The 15,737-nt window shown below is 48.0% G+C and overlaps 1 protein-coding gene across 5 annotated transcripts in view; it reads left to right on the forward strand.

Moving 5' to 3' along the window:
• LOC119973569 (proline and serine-rich protein 2-like) overlaps window positions 1–15,737 on the forward strand; it is a 63,510-nt gene that overhangs the window by 22,650 nt on the left and 25,123 nt on the right. Inside the window, exon 1 of one of the 5 annotated variants that reach the window (XM_038811912.1) lies at window positions 8,053–8,078. The exons of the other annotated variants lie outside the window; for them this stretch is intronic. The gene's annotated coding sequence lies outside the window, so the exon portion shown is untranslated. Of the gene's footprint in view, window positions 1–8,052; window positions 8,079–15,737 lie in introns of those variants that run through there. 5 annotated transcript variants of the gene reach the window in all.

Genomic DNA, 15,737 nt, shown 5'->3' on the forward strand with positions numbered 1-15,737 from the left:
CTGGTAATATATTTCTGCATCTTGTTTTCAAAGAACAATCCAGCACAGGAACAGGCCCTTTGGCCCTCCGAGTCTGTATCTGTCATGATACCAACCTTGGCCAAAACCCTCAGCACTTCCTTGTACCGTATCCCTCTCTACACATCCTATCCATGAGTTTGTCAAGATGCCTTTTGAACGCCGTTAATGTATCTGCTTCCACAGCCTCCCCTGGCAACGTGTTCCAGGCACTCACCACCCTCTGCGTAAAAAACCTGCCTCGCACATCTCCTCTAAACTTTGCCCCACGGACCTTAAACCTACGCCCCCTAGTGACTGACCCTTCCACCCTGGGAAAGAGTGCCTGTCCATCCACTCTATGCATTCCCCTCATGATCTTGTAGACCTCTATTAGGTCATCCCTCAACCTCTGTAGTTCTAATGAAAACAGTCCGCGTCTATTCAGCCCCTCCACATAGCTAACACCCTCCAAACCAGGCAACATCCTGGTAAACGTCCTCTACACCCTCTCCAAAGCCTCCACATCCTTCTGGTAATGTGGCGACCAGAATTGTGCGCAATATTCCAAGTGCACAGTGACGGTCGCCCTGAAGTTAAGTATAGGTTATTGTCACTGATGGGTGTAGTTTAACTCGTAGTAGATATTGTGTTTGCATGTCGAGGTAACTCTTGTGTATGTAAATAAACCATCTTTTGAACTAACTAACTGGCTGTGCGGTCATTTGATCGATATAAGGGAAGGCTTGTGGTTCACCAACATTATCATTAATATTAGTAACAGTACTGGCGACGCTGTTGGGATCGAACACGGGCAACATTCCCTCTCGCTAATGGTGACCCCACTTTCTCAATGAAATAAAAGATTCAGAAACAGCACTAGGCCAGGCAGCACGGTGGCACAGTGGTTAGCACTGCTGCCTATGACGCTGAGGACCCGGGTTCAATCCCGGCCTTGGGTCACTGTCTGTGTGGAGTCTGCACGTTCTCCCCGTGTCTGCGTGGGTTTCCTCCGGGTGCTCCGGTTTTCCTTCCACAGTCCAAAGGTGGATTCGCCATGCCAAATTGCTCCCTGATGTCTAAAGGTTGGAGTGGGGTGCTCTTTCAGAGAGTCAGGGCAGACTCGATGGACCAAATGGCCTCGTACTATCGGGATTCTGTCAGCGGGATTCTCCGACCCCCTCCCCTCCCCCGCTGGGTCGGAGATTCCCCGTAGGGCGGCGTGAATCCCGCCCCACCGGCCCGACACCAGCTGTCATATTCTCTGGCACCGGTTTTCAGGTGGGGCCGGGGTTCACGCCGGTCGGGGGCCGTTGGCAGCCCCCTCCCCCACCACCCCCACCACCCCCGGCAATTCTCCAGGTGCCGATGGACCGAACAGTCATCTGGTTTTTGGTCAGTCCCACCGGCGTGGGTTAGGCATGGTCCCACACGGTGGGACCTGACAGGTACGTCGGCGGGGGCGGTCCTTGGGGGGGGGGGGGGGGGGGAATGCGGCGGAGGCGGTCCTCAAGGGGGGGGGCCCATGGTGGCCCAACCCGCGATTGGGGCCCACTGATCTGCAGGTGGGCCTGTGCCATGGGGGCACTCCTTCCTTCTGCGCCTGCCCCGTAGGCCGCCATGGCCGGTGTGGAGAAGACAACCCCCTGTGCATGTGGCAGAATACGCCGGCTGGTCTGCGCATGCGCGGAACCACGCTGGCGGTTCCGCTTATGCTCGAGATCACGCCGGCCCTTCGGTGCATGCGCTGACTCGCGCAATCCCTTCGCCGCCGGCTGGAGCGGCGCCAACCCCTCCAGCGTCTACCTAGCCGCCGGAAGTGTGGAGAATTCCTCACTTTCGGGGGCCGTTGACGCTGGAGTGGTTGGCGCCGGTTTTCCCGCTGGCGTGGGGGACTTAGTCCCGCGAAAGGAGAATCCCGCCCCATATCTCTGTAGTCTCCTCAACCCTCTGAAATATCTGCATCCATCTAAGTTTGGCCTTTTGAGAACCCTCCATTTTAACTTCGACACCATTGGTTGCTGGGCCTTCAACTTTCAAGGCCCTAAGCTCTGGAATTTGCTCCTTGCAGCTCCCTGCCACCAGATACGCCTTAAAACCTACCTCAATTTGACAAAAGAGGAATTTCCAAAGCTGACTGCTATTGTCCATTCATCGCGATTGCATGTTTTCAGCTCCAATTCTGCTGCAGTGTACAAATAAACATTTCATGGTAGGGCAGAGTCTATCAAAAGAATTTGATATCTGCCCTGGTAATTGTTTTGAACGGGTTGACTGCCTGAAGTGGAACTGCCTGAATTGGAACTGTAGAGCTCTCACCCCCGAGTTATAAAAGATCAACAAGGTTTTCTTGTCCAGGTAACTAGCCAGTGGTACCTCCTGGGGGAGAATGTGGGGGGAGGGGGGCTATCCAGCCAACTGAGCTAAACCGCCCCCTGTACCGGCTGATCATGAAGGCCCCGCCTTCGCAAACCTCGCCCCTCGCCTGAGGTGTGGTGACCCTCGGGTTAAACCCCCACCAATCATCTCTCTCCACTAATAGCAGAAAACAGCCTATGGTCGTTTGGGACAACGATGACTTTACTTTTACACTTGACTGTCTTTAAAAAAAACTTTGGGATGTCCCGAAGTTGTGAAAGGTGATGTATAAAGTATTTAATTTTAGACCAGCACAAGAGTGTGGATCACAGCTGAGGCTTCCCTGGTTTGTGAAGCTCAGATAGTCACTGGGAAGGCTGGAGCATAGTGGGAGGCAGTGGTCCAGTGGTAATGCTGCTGGACTAAGTAATCCTGAGGCCCACGTCCTCTGGGGACTGTTGAAAGCTGTAATGTTGGCCATGAAATTGTCATCAACTGTTGTAAAACCCTGTTGTGGTTCTTGAATGAATCTGGTCTGGCGTACATGTGACTCTAATGTGATTGACTGGGCAGCTGGGGATGGGCAACAAGTGCTGGCATTGCCAGTGATGCCCACATTCCACAAAACTAGTAAATTGCACAGAAATAGCACAACGTTCTGTGCAACCAGTTCATCTCCATCACATCAGAATTCAACAATAGTGAAAATAATGAGTAAGGAAGTCTACCTGTCTTCAAGATCTTGCCTTTTCTCCATTCACTTATGTCCTCCAAAAGGATCCAATAATTCACACTTCCATTAAACCCCACTCGCCCTTATTACATATCTTCAACCCGTTGCTAATCTATAAAAATGTAGCAGGATTTGCATTTCACTATTTGCAAAACCCCCTTTTGGAGAATATATACCATGTTCATGATCACTTTGTCGTGATTATATGTGAACTGGCATATGGGACCTGTGAGAAATGAAGCAAAATAACAAGCCAATGAATCTGATTTAGAATTGATAAACACACCCAATTCAAACAGCCAAGTTAACTTTACTTCAACGAACAGATTGTCTTTTACACAAATACATTGTTTCTGGAGGGTGCAGAACATTGGAATAGTAAAGTCTTGAGGTGACAAAGGCTTCGCCTGAGTGTTTCAGCAGCAGATGAACTGAAGGACTGAGGCCCAACGTTACAAAGTATGAAGTAGGCAGACACCCTTTATGATGGAAAGGATACGGGCCCAGCACACGTCAGCGTCCTCGCGCGGCCAAGGTTGCGAACAGTCCGACTCAACCTGGGACAGTGTCTGGATGGGGACGGGGATGGACTCAATTATGCAAGTGCGATCTTTGTGGTGGGCGTTGATGGTGTTTAACTAGAGGAAATGGCGGCTCATCCAGGACAATACAGAGACGGTTGATAAGTAGAGCTAGGTGTCAACCTACTCATAGAACCCAAATCTTGGGTGTCACCAAGGTGTGCAGCATGTAGATAAGAAGAGGAGGGGTGGTGGTGGTGTCAAGAATATATTCCACGGAGTTATTTGTGGGAGGGCAGCAAGAAACCCCATGGCGGGAGATAGTCTGACTATTATTGAAGAGATAAGAATAGAATCAAGAGAGAACTTTCTGGTCTCACTTTGTCCCACATCTTGCCTTTGTCCAAATAATCACAATTTGTTGTCATTGATTTTAGTTTACCTTGTGCAGAATTTACCTCGACCATTTTTCAAGAATCCTAAGCTTCCCTTTCGGGGCAGCACGGTAGCATAGTGGTTAGCACTGTGGATTCACAGCTCCAGGGTCCCAGGTTCGATTCCGGCTTGGGTCACTGTCTGTGCGGAGTCTGCACATCCTCCCCGTGTGTGCGTGGGTTTCCTCCAGGTGCTCCGGTTTCCTCCCACAGTCCAAAGATGTGCAGGTTAGGTGGATTGGCCATGATAAATTGCCCTTAGTATCCAAAATTGCCCTTAGTGTTGGGCGGGGTTACTGGGTTATGGGGATAGGGTGGAGGTGTTGACCTTTGGTAGGGTGCTCTTTCCAAGAGCCGGTGCAGACCCGATGGGCCGAATGGCTTCCTTCTGCACTGTAAATTCCATGATAAAACAAAAGGCAAACTTCACTTATTAAATAAATTGCACATTCCCTGAATTCAGACATTTATTGTTTCAAATTCCAGCGAGTCCCTAAAATGATGAAGCAAGGAATCGGGGGAGAGTAGGTATTGAACCAACTGCACAGTCCATTATATGGTCCGGCTTTCAAATGGAAATCATGCGGGTGTATAGTGTGCAGTGTAATGCAATATAGAGTCTACCTGGGATCTCTGTTTGTTAATCCATTTTCCTCTCTCCGAGGTGTAATTATGATATTACGGGTTACAGCATCCCTAACAGCTGTTAATTGATTGGCGGTTTTGCATTTCATTGCATGCCAGTAACATCAATAGTGCTCCCAAGTGAACTGTGCGGTTCATTTAACATTCAAAGGTAACGGCACTGAATGTTTGGTCTCAGATGTTCCCACTCTGCACCTCCTAATTATTCTGCCTCTGTGAGCTCCTTGCTCACTCCCATGGCTTTGCACAGTTTCAAATGCCACCTTGACAAATGATGGGTGACCATTAATACCGGGGGGCGGAACGATTCCAAACAAAATCTTAAAGATATATTACCGACTATGAATGGTCCATTGCTCTAAATCACCTTGGCTTCTTTAAACTTTAGTTGTTGTCAGGCCCAACAACACAGCTCATGTTGTTGTGTAAGAGAACACTCATTGAACCCAATTGAATGTGGGATTTAGTGAATACATGGCCTGATCTTGCACTTCGCCTCTAATGAACTAATCTCGGTGAAGTATCTTGTTCAGTCTCTCCCTATGAAGTAGTTTCCAGCTGGTTATTAAGGTTTTTTCCCCAGGGAGGGGCTGTGAGGGGGTTGTAAGTCAATTATATTTGGCCCTGGTGTGAATTTCAGGGTAAAGGTGACGGTGTTTGTCAAAAAAAAGACATCATCCGATGCCCTCATTTGCCTCCTTTCAAAGGCCAACCTGTTTCCCTGATCGTGGTAGCAAATCTAAACAGTTTGTTGTGCTGGTAGTGGGTTGCTGTTTTTGATGTAGAGATGGGTGGGATGACATCTTGAGCGCCCGTGAGTGGAAACAACGTACTTTTGCCAATACTGATATGTATGGGTCTGTGTTTCACAAGGTGTGAGGCTGGGTTCTAGTCAGGTTGGAATAGTCACTAATCTATTACCCCTTGACTTGAAAATTTGCAACCATGTGTTCCAATCCTGCCATCAGCCTCACCCCCACTGAAACGATGCCGTCAGGAATACAGATTGCTCCAGATTCAGGTGGGCAGAGTGTTGGCCCATTAGCATGTCCTGAATTGCTCCACAAATAGCTCTCCCAATGGGAACGCGAACCCCTCTCAATCCAGTCCTGGCATCAACACTTGCCCAAATGGAGAATTTCGCCCAATGAAATGAAAATAAAAATCGCTTATTGTCACGAGTAGGCTTCAAATGAAGTTACTGTGAAAAGCCCCTAGTCGCCACATTCCGGTGCCTGTTCGGGGAGGCTGGTACGGGAATTGAACCGTGCTGCTGGCCTGCCTTGGTCAACAGTACAATTCTGGAATTTGTTCTTCTGAACTGAGATTGTGCCTTGATTGAGATTTTTGTAGCGGGTAACACGAAAGTCAGTACCTTCAGGAGAGGAAGCGAAGGAAGTTAACTGAGGAAAAATACAGGGTGTGATTTAATGGGGGAAAATAAAACTGTTTTGGGCACGTTTAGCGGGGTGTTTCCAGACGGCTACAGTGCCGAAAACGACCCTGCCATGAAACAGGACTTTGGCGTTTTTGGTCCGCGGCAAGGAATGCGCGAACGAGGCCGCCGTCAGTGCAGGAAGAGATCAGGGCCCCATTTTTAAATGCTGCCCCAATCTCTGGACCACCATAGCATCTAAACAACACCCACCACCCCTCCCCACACACACACACACACACACACACACAACCCAACTTACCTGTTAGGGGGCCGTCAGGGCCCCAACCTTACCCCACCTCATAAGGTAATACACCCCCTGGCCCGATCCCTTCCAGTGCCCCAGCGAGTCTGTACCACCCTCCACCCCAGGGTGCCATTGGGTTAATCTGGCGCCAACATATTTAAGTGAGCAATTATGCAAATCTGGATCTCGCTCTCTCGTTAGATCTCTCGAGGCGTCCCGAGCATCACCGATCTCGAGAGGCCGCTTTGTGAGATTTCACAGCCGCGTTGCGTCCCAAGTCAGGCACGATGAGGCTGTTCAGTTGGGCCAATGGAGTCCAGTTCCGAAAGTGAGTGAGTTCAAATCTTGCGTTTTATTTCCAGTTTTCCTTTTCTTGGGCGCTCTGTAGGTCAAACAGGCAAACAAGAAATTGGAGCACGATTAGACCAGACGGCCTGTCGAGCCTGCTCTGCCATTTAATACGATCATGGCTGATCTTGGGCTTCAATTTTACTTTCCTGTCCTTGCTCCATATCTCAATCTCCCTGAGAGAACTAAAATCAGTCTGTCCCAGCCTTCAATATATTCAACAATTGAGTATCCACTGGGGTAGACAATTCCAAAGACTCACAGCCCTCGGAGTGAAGTAATTTCTCCTCATCTTGGTCCTGAATGATCAGCCAGTTATCCTGAAACTATGTCCCAGTGTTTGCGACTCCCTAACCAGTGGAATACATCTCTCAGACCCTACCCAGTTACGCCCCCTCAGAATCTTGTCTGTTTCAATGAGATCACCTCTCATTCTTCTAACTTCAGGGCAATTTACTTAGTCCCTCATCACTGGATCCTCTCCCGAGGGACCATTTAGTGAACCATGTCCAATGCAATATATCCTTCCTTACACAGGAACAACAAAACTGTACACTATTCCAGGTATAGTCTCACAAAGCCCTATACGAATGAACTTTTCAAATGGCGGATATGCAATTGCAGGCTGATTTGTTTCCCAATTTCCATCGGTTTATCCATCTCCCGTACTGCCCTCCCCCCCCACACACTTCCCAACTTGCTTAAGGAAGACGCCGGCAGAATGCTTAGATTGACATGGATTAGCTGAGCGTGCAATATACCAGTTAAAGGTCCACATTCTTGGGTGCTCATTATCCACAATGATGATGTACAAGCTGGTATTCTACTCTTGTATATGCTGCATTGTAATGATCTAATACCTTTGGCTTATTTACTGTACAAGAGATGGCAACAACCCCTAATAAGGATTGGGTAAACACTTTGATCTAGTGAGCTTTATTCCAATCTTGAATCTGTCATGATGCATATTCACAGCTAAAGTTCCTTTGCATTTCCAACAGCCACGTTGCTGTGATATAAATGGGGCAGTGTTATTCCTGCTGGAGTATTTCGTAAAATGTTATTCCCTGGGACTGGAATATCACCATCCCCTGTTGCCATTCTTTCTGACTCCTGCAGATAACCATCGTGTTTCTCTGCTACATTTATAACCTTCTGCAGCCATCAGGAAAGTTACAAAAGGGGCAATGTATGGCATGAAAACATGTCATGTGAGGGCGGGGCATCGAATGTATTGCTGAGCTCTGTGTCATAATGTTGGGCTGTTGATTGGGTAATGTGTGCTGTATGTGAGTTGGACTTCGCAAGGGCGTTTTGCTGTCTGCCTTGGGAGTCGGACATGCAAGGAGTATTTTGGCAGGTGAACTTTGTGTTGATCCTATTTTTATTTTTATTTATTTTTAATTTAAAGTACTCAATTATTTTTTTCCAATTAAGGGGCAATTTAGCATGGCCATTCACCTACCCTGTACATCATTTTGGATAGTGGGGGTGAGAGACACGGGGAGAATGTCTCTCTCTACCCCTCACGCTCTCTTTTATAATTCTCCTTAAAACTCCACACAGACAGGGGCCGGGAGCGAACCCGGGTCCTCGGCGCCGTGAGATGCTGTCCCTAATCCCCTTTTTAGCGTGCTCATAAAGTTGTGTCGATAACAACATTGGGATATTGCTTGCCTGTGTACCCGTAAATTTGAAGTCATACAAAACTCTGTTACGGCTGTTGGCTTAACTCACCACCAGTCCCATCTCCCCTGTTCGACCTGAATTATTCTGGCCATTTGAGAACGTCTTGATTTCAAAATGCTCATCCTTGTTTTCAAATCCTTCCATGGTCTCGCCCCACCTTTATCTCTGCAATCTCCTCCAGCTTCTCAGTCCTCCCAAGATACCTGCAATCTTCCAATTCTTCCCTCGTCTTTAATTGCTTCATCGCTGGTGAATGGGCCTTCAGTTAATGTGGCCTTGCACTGTGAAACTTCCTGCCTAAACCTCTCCGTCTCTCTCTCTACCCCTCACTCTCCCTTTTATAATGCTCCTTAAAATCTTCCTCTTTGACCCAAGCTTTTGGTCACCTGTCTCTCATTTCTCCTTACGTGCTTCAGGGTCAGGTTTTGTCTAATAGTGATCCAGTGAAGTATCTTGATCGCTTCATGAGATTAAAGGTGCGATATAAATACAAAGTTCATGTTGTGTGTAAATGAAAATCCGTTTTATATTAAAATAACAAGGAAGTTAAAAAAAATATAACTTCAGGATATGTTCAAACAAACCGGGCCTCATTACTACCCTTTAACACCAACAGAGCTTCTATTGATGCCTGTATGAAGTTGGCAGAGTCAGGCCTCACTGACATACCTCGAAAACGTTTCAGGGAAAGGCTGCTCGTTTTTATTTCGTCGCCTTGAGTTTTGACACACCCGGATTCGTGTCACTGCTCAAAGCCGCCTTCCTAACACACTGAAGTTCATGAAATGAAAATGAAAATCATTTATTGTCACAAGTAGGCTTCAAATGAAATTACTGTGAAAAGTCCCTAGTCGCCACATTCCGGCGTCTGTTCAGGGAGGCTGGTACGGGAATTGAACCCGTGCTGCTGGCCTGCCTTGGTCTGCTTTCAAAGCCAGCGATTTAGCCCAGTGTGCTAAACCAACCCCAGAAACACCAACGTTGGTGTTGTGTCCTGCAACTTCAGCGTTGTCTTGGGGGAATCAGTTTAAAAAAAACACTTTCCAGATGAAACCAGAATGTTTTCTTTGCAAATCTTTTTAAAATCATTTTTAAAAAATGTTTACTCTCTACGTTAAATGAGGCATCGCTTGGTTTGCAGATAAATAAAGGCTCAGTTTAGGGAAATTTAAATATCCTCGTGCTCCGTTATACATACAAGTGGTTAAACTAATTCTTCAGAACAAATATTCACTAAATAGGAAAGGATATCTGTTACTTGCCAACGACTTAGTCGCTGGTTATAGCTGCTGCCAAATCCAGCTCCTGTCCATCGATATAACAACTCGGATTTCAGGGTCAGCAACTGTGCTTGCCAAGGATGTGGCCCAAAAGGATTTAGCCATTTCTGTGGTACGGATTCCCCCTTTCCCAAAGTCCGTTTGAGTTTGGCACTTGAGCCTTGGGGGGGGGGGTCCCAAGTGTGCAGCAGCAGTGATGTCAGCAAGGTAGGTAAGTAGCCAATCGTATTGAAGTATTCCCGCAGGCAGCAAACCAGGAAGCAACACTGAATCCCTTTCACTTCAAATTTTAAAAATTAACGATTGGAACACAGACCGAGGGTTAACGTAAACCTGAAATATCATAAAGCTTAAACATATTTTTTAAATGTGGACTTTTTTATCAGGGAGAAATTTGACATTCAACAAATACAAAAATTAGTTTTTCATTTTTTAAAAGTTGAAAAACAATTACTGTTTATTTATACCAGGAACTATCGCAGTAAATACATTGAATAACAACCAGATAGCACCCCCCTTTAACAGTCAAACCCTCCACCCTCACTCACAAGGCAGACAAATACAGAGAGCGGTGGAAAGGGGTAAAATAATAAGGATGTAGGTCAAATATAAGCCTTTAGTTGAAATGGTGGTTCTTTAGCACGCTTTCCTCACAGCACGCTGGTTCATCACAAAGTCTCTGGTTTATGGCTGGTAATGGTCTTCCTTGCAGTCAATGATTCACTTAACGGCAACAGGCTTTCTGGAGAGACGCATTATTCCTTACCAAACTGGGCCTTCAGCTCGAGGTTCGCATTCAGGCCTATATCTTTCTGTATAGCCGCTTCCTTTCAGCTCATGGTTTGGCCTCAGGCCTGTGCAGTCTCAAGTGAATGGCACCCAGCAGAATTAGTTTTTCAGGGTCAGTGAGGTCGTTTGGCGGCAATCATTGAGCCAATATGCCGTTTTTTGTTTTTTAAAATCCGTTGCCCATTATTTCAATAAGAGGTCACTTTTTCTCAATGCTGTTATTTTGTTTCACAGTAAGACTGGGGTGTAAGGTTGGAGGTCCTTGTCAGTTTAATGATTTCTAATTGATTGCAGTGTGCGGGGACCTCGACCACTGATCCTCTGACAGCAACGCCGACGATTTCCATGTTTAAATGGCCCAGTCAGCCACCCTGTTCAAGGGCAATTGGGAAATGCCCACATCCCATGAAAGAATAAAGGAAACAAATGTAGGAGAGCTGATTCCTTCCAGCGGCTCGATTTTATCGATTCTTTTAATCCATTCAAAATCCACCCTTAGCAGAAGTTCAAGAATTGAGTGGTTGCTCCTAATGGTGACAGTGATCACTGATAGTTTATTTTCATCACGATCACAGAATCCAGGCCAATTTCGATAATGAATTAGAGCTGTCAGGTGGATCAGCTGGTTTAAGGCAATGAATCGACAAGCTATCCAGAACAGAATGTTGGTTTGTTGCCCACTCTTGACGGAGTTCGATGATCGGAGTGGGAGTGGCAATGGAGGCATTAAATTATTCCCCCCCCCCTCCTCTCAGGAAAGGGATAATGGCCCAGAGTTCCCACCCCAGGTTGATACCCAATCACTTTTTGCCAGTAGCGTCTGTTTGTGGACACTGGATGAGGACAGGCTGTCCTTTCTCTGTTTTCCCTACAGCCAACCAGCACGCACCATCTAACACTCACAAGCATTGATGGTGCCCGTGGAACCCAGACCCCAGATAATCCATGTTAAACCGAGGTGATGTTGAGTCTGTGGGGGGTGGTGAATAGCTGGGACACTGCATTGTTCCAATATTCAGTTCCATCGACGCAATACAAGTGAATATTGGGCATGTTGTACAGCTGACGGAAAAGCTCGTTATGAACCTTGCAACTCCTCTCCTATCCAACGTCAACCCCCAACGCCATTTTGTTAGGAGAGTGAGTGGAGGGAACGATTGATGGGGAAACTGTATTATGTTGGAATTGGATGCCGCGAGGAATGACCTGTGTCCTTTTGTGCTTTTGGAGACTTCATGAGGAAGCTGAGACACTGCAACTTGAATTTGGAATGCGGATGTTTGGCAGTGATTTATTATTAGACTGTCTTGGGACATGCCCAATTTCTGAATGATTTTTCTTTTTATAAACAGCTGCTTACAATGAAAATGTGTCATTATACTCCATCTGTTTCAAAATTCAAGTTTAGCTTGTCCGACAACGGCTTTAAATCCATTCTGCCTCTGTTAAAGTCACAATGGGTGGATTCACTCCGTAATATTGGCAAAGTAACCATCAGATCTTGACCATCTATCTGATCTTAAAATGCTGCGATTTTTGTCAATGCTTGGTAATAGTCAAAGCTGCAAATTTGGTCTCAATATAAATTCATTCACTTTTTTTCCAATTAAGGGGCAATTTAGGGGCCAATTCACTTACCCTGCACATCTTTGGGTTGTGGGATTGAGACCCACACAGACATAGGGAGAATGTGCCAATTCCGTCATTCAAAAAAAAAGACCCCACCTCCTACCTTAGCCAAATAGGCAACTTCACCCCATTTAACACATATCACAGCATGAAACGAAAAATAGAACTATATACAATCTCTCCCCCCCCCCCCCCCGCCCTCAGTCGAAGACCACTCCTCGGTCCCATTTCTCACTTCTGCCCCAATCCGTCTGCCTTCACAAATTCCTCCACTGCTTCCACCGGCTCGAAGTACAGTGCCGTCTTCACTCGGCTGAAGGCCACATGCCTCCTCGCCAACTCCGCGGTTAAGTCCTAGTAAATACATATACCAACTCTAGCTCACTGCACCTCCCACTTCTGCTTTGTCCAACTCCAGACCTTCGCCTTCACACGGTACCTATGGAAACAAATAATCGCCGCTCAAAGCCCGCCTTTCATTTAGGCCTCAACGACCGATGAGCCCGATCAAGTTTGTACCAGGAGGGATCTTCCCCCTCTCCCAACAGCTCCGTCAACATCTTGGGCCCTCCACCCCTTTTGGGAAAGCCCATGATCCTCAGATTTTGCCGCCTAGCTCAGTTTTCCAGGTCCTCACAGACCTTTGTTGGCCTCCCCCACCCTCTGCATCTCCTCACCCATCGAAGTGAGCTGATTGCTGTGTTGCGACAAGGCCTCCTCCACTCCCTTCAGTTTCTCACCCTGTTCCCGCACCTCAGCCGATGTCTTCAACACCGCCACCTTCACCGGTGCAATCGCCTCCTCCACCACACCTTCAACGCCGCCATCATCTCCTTCCTCATCACCTCCATGCGCTTTGCAAACTGTTCTTCAAATTCCAGAACCATCATCTTGGTCATCGTTTCAGCCATGAGCAGTGCAGTCCCACCCAACGACCCAACCTCCGCCATCCTTACAGTTGCCAAGCCAACCCTTCCACTAGACGACGGACCTTCATTCACCCCCTTCTTTTAGGTTTTGGACATCCTTCTTCCCTGCACTTATTTGATGAAAAATTGACCTGGGATCGGGAATTAAAGTCTAAAGAAAATCAAGCGCCGAGCAGGAGCCACCCAACGTGAGACCTCCTCCGACATGCTGCCGCTGCAAGTCCCCACAGAATGTGCTAACTTCACACGGACAGTGACCCGGGGCCGGGATCGAACCGGGCTCCTCGGCTCCGTGAGGCAACAGTGCTGCTCCACCATGCCGTTCCAAATTTGGACAATTTTTGATACTGATCCAAAGATCTGTCCCCTGGAAGTAAAAAAAGAATGAATTTCCCTCTGATTTTAAACCCATGCTAACATCAATGGGAGTGAACTCTGTTGTGGAGTTCAATACAAGCGGGTTAAGTGTGGCTGACTCGGGCAGCTGTCCAACACTGATTTTTGCCTCCTCTTTAACGATGTTTTGGGTGGCTCGGCAGCAGCGGCCATTTGCTTTTTGAATTTTGATATCTTTATAAAGTTGCTATTGCTCTTGTTGACTGTGCCAGAACTGTGGCATGCTCAGCAGACTGAAAGCAGGAAAATGACACACTCTCTCTCTCTCTCTCTCTCTCTGGGTTTCAAGACTCTCAAACACTCCACCAGCGAGTGAGCTCAATTAGAAAACTGACCCAAGGTGGCGGACATGTCACCCCCCCCCCCCCCCCCCCCCCCCCCCCCAGTGAATCGGTTCGATAAACAGATCTGGTGAACCCTTGGCTGTTTAAAAGCCCCTTGCTGATCGTTGCAGGGGAGAAGTCTGTCCATAAATTCAGAAAGATCATCCTGCCTCTGGGTTTCAGGTGCTTTTTAATCACGTCATTCTCGTTTGTGGTTCAGTCTGATATTTCATTTTGTTTAATTAATTTCAATCCTGAATTGCAAATCAAACATTGCAGCAGATGTTCAGATTGTAGCCAAGGTTTCAAAGGATTGATTTAGTTTTTGAAGTGGTGCGAAGCGAGAAAATAAACAGCCGTTTACAACTTGCTGGAAAGGTGTAGCCGTGTTTGGTACAAAAGGTGATTGAGCTCTGCCCTTAATGAGTAAAGGTGTTGTTACATTATACAGCGTTCCGGTGAATAATACAGTTTGGGCTGAGATTGCTGATTTCAGTCAGATCATTAGAGTTTACAGTGCAGAAGGAGGCCATTCAGCCCATCAAGTCTACACCAGCCCTTGAAAGAGCACCCTACTTAAGCCCACACCTCCACCCTCTCTTCGTAACCCAGTAACCCCACCTAACCTTTGAAAACCACAGGCAATTTATCATGGCCAATCCACCTAACCTGCACATCTTTGGACTGTGGGAGGAAACCGGAGCGCCCGGAGGAAACCCACGCGCACACGGGGAGAACGTGCAGACTCAGCACAGACAGTGACCCAAGACAAGAATCGAACCTGTTCCCTGGCGCTGTGAAGCAACAACGCTAACCACTGTGCAACCGTGCCGCCCAGTCAGTAAGCGAGTTTTACGGCGAGCGATTTATAAAGCGTTGGCTCAGCCACAACTGAAGAACTGTGTCCAATTCTGGGGCCATCCTTAGAAAAAAATGTGAAGTTGTTAAGAGTACTGAAATGATTCACGAGAATGGTTCCAAGGATGAGCAACTTCTGTTGTGAGGGTTGTTCTTGTTACAAGGTGTTGGATGCCATTCGGTGGGTCTCTGTGAAGTCTTTGTAGTCTGAAGTAGGTTAACTGTATATTTAATCATACAGAGGGTTCAGACTCGGAGTTGTTTCCATACTTGCTTAGACACACGGCTCTGTCCCACATTAGACTGACTCCTTGGCGCAGGTCATGCAATCTCTTACATCACTGTGTGGGTGGTCCTGTACTCTCCCCCCACGTTAACCCAATGTGTGCTGGAACCTTGGGCGTGATTCTCCCAAAACGGGAGAAATCGTAAAGCTGCCGTAAAACCCGGGCGGGTTTTACGGCAGCGCGCCCCTTCCCGACCGGGGTCCGATTCTGGTCCCCGGCCGGGGCTAGCAGCCCGACGCCGTAGGCTCCGGCAAGACGGGCTTAACGAAAATCGTTAAGCCCGCTTGCTGGAGTTAGCGCCGGCTGACGCGTCATATGACGTCAGCCGCGCATGCGCAGTTTGGAAGACTCCAACCCGCGCATGCGCGGGTGACGTCATCGCGTTTTTGCGCGAAACCCGCGCATGCGCGGGCCGGGTTGCCCCTCAGCCGCCCCGCGAATGGATACTGCGGGGCGGCGGAAGGACAAGTAGTGCGCGGGCATCGGGCCCGCTGCCCGCGATCGGTGCCCACCGATCACGGGCCCATGTCACCCTTGGCACGGCCGTGGTACTGCCGTGCCAATCGGTGCCATGGTTATAAAAAGCGAGATTGTGACGCCGTTTTTACGAACGGCAAGACCAGGTGTGTTTGCCGTTCGTAAAAACGGCGGAAAGGGCTGGGACTTCGGCCCATCTAACAGCTGAGAATCGCTGCCGGCTGTAAAAAAACGGCGGCAGCGATTCGGGTCGGGACTTCGGGGGGGGGGGGGGGGAGAATAGCGGGAGGGCGGCAAAAATGTCGGGAAGGCCCTCCCGCTATTCTCCCACCCGTCGTGGGGGTCGGAGAATTTCGCCCCTT

Source organism: Scyliorhinus canicula, chromosome 11 (assembly GCF_902713615.1).
Source record: "Scyliorhinus canicula chromosome 11, sScyCan1.1, whole genome shotgun sequence".
Lineage (NCBI taxonomy): Eukaryota > Metazoa > Chordata > Chondrichthyes > Carcharhiniformes > Scyliorhinidae > Scyliorhinus > Scyliorhinus canicula.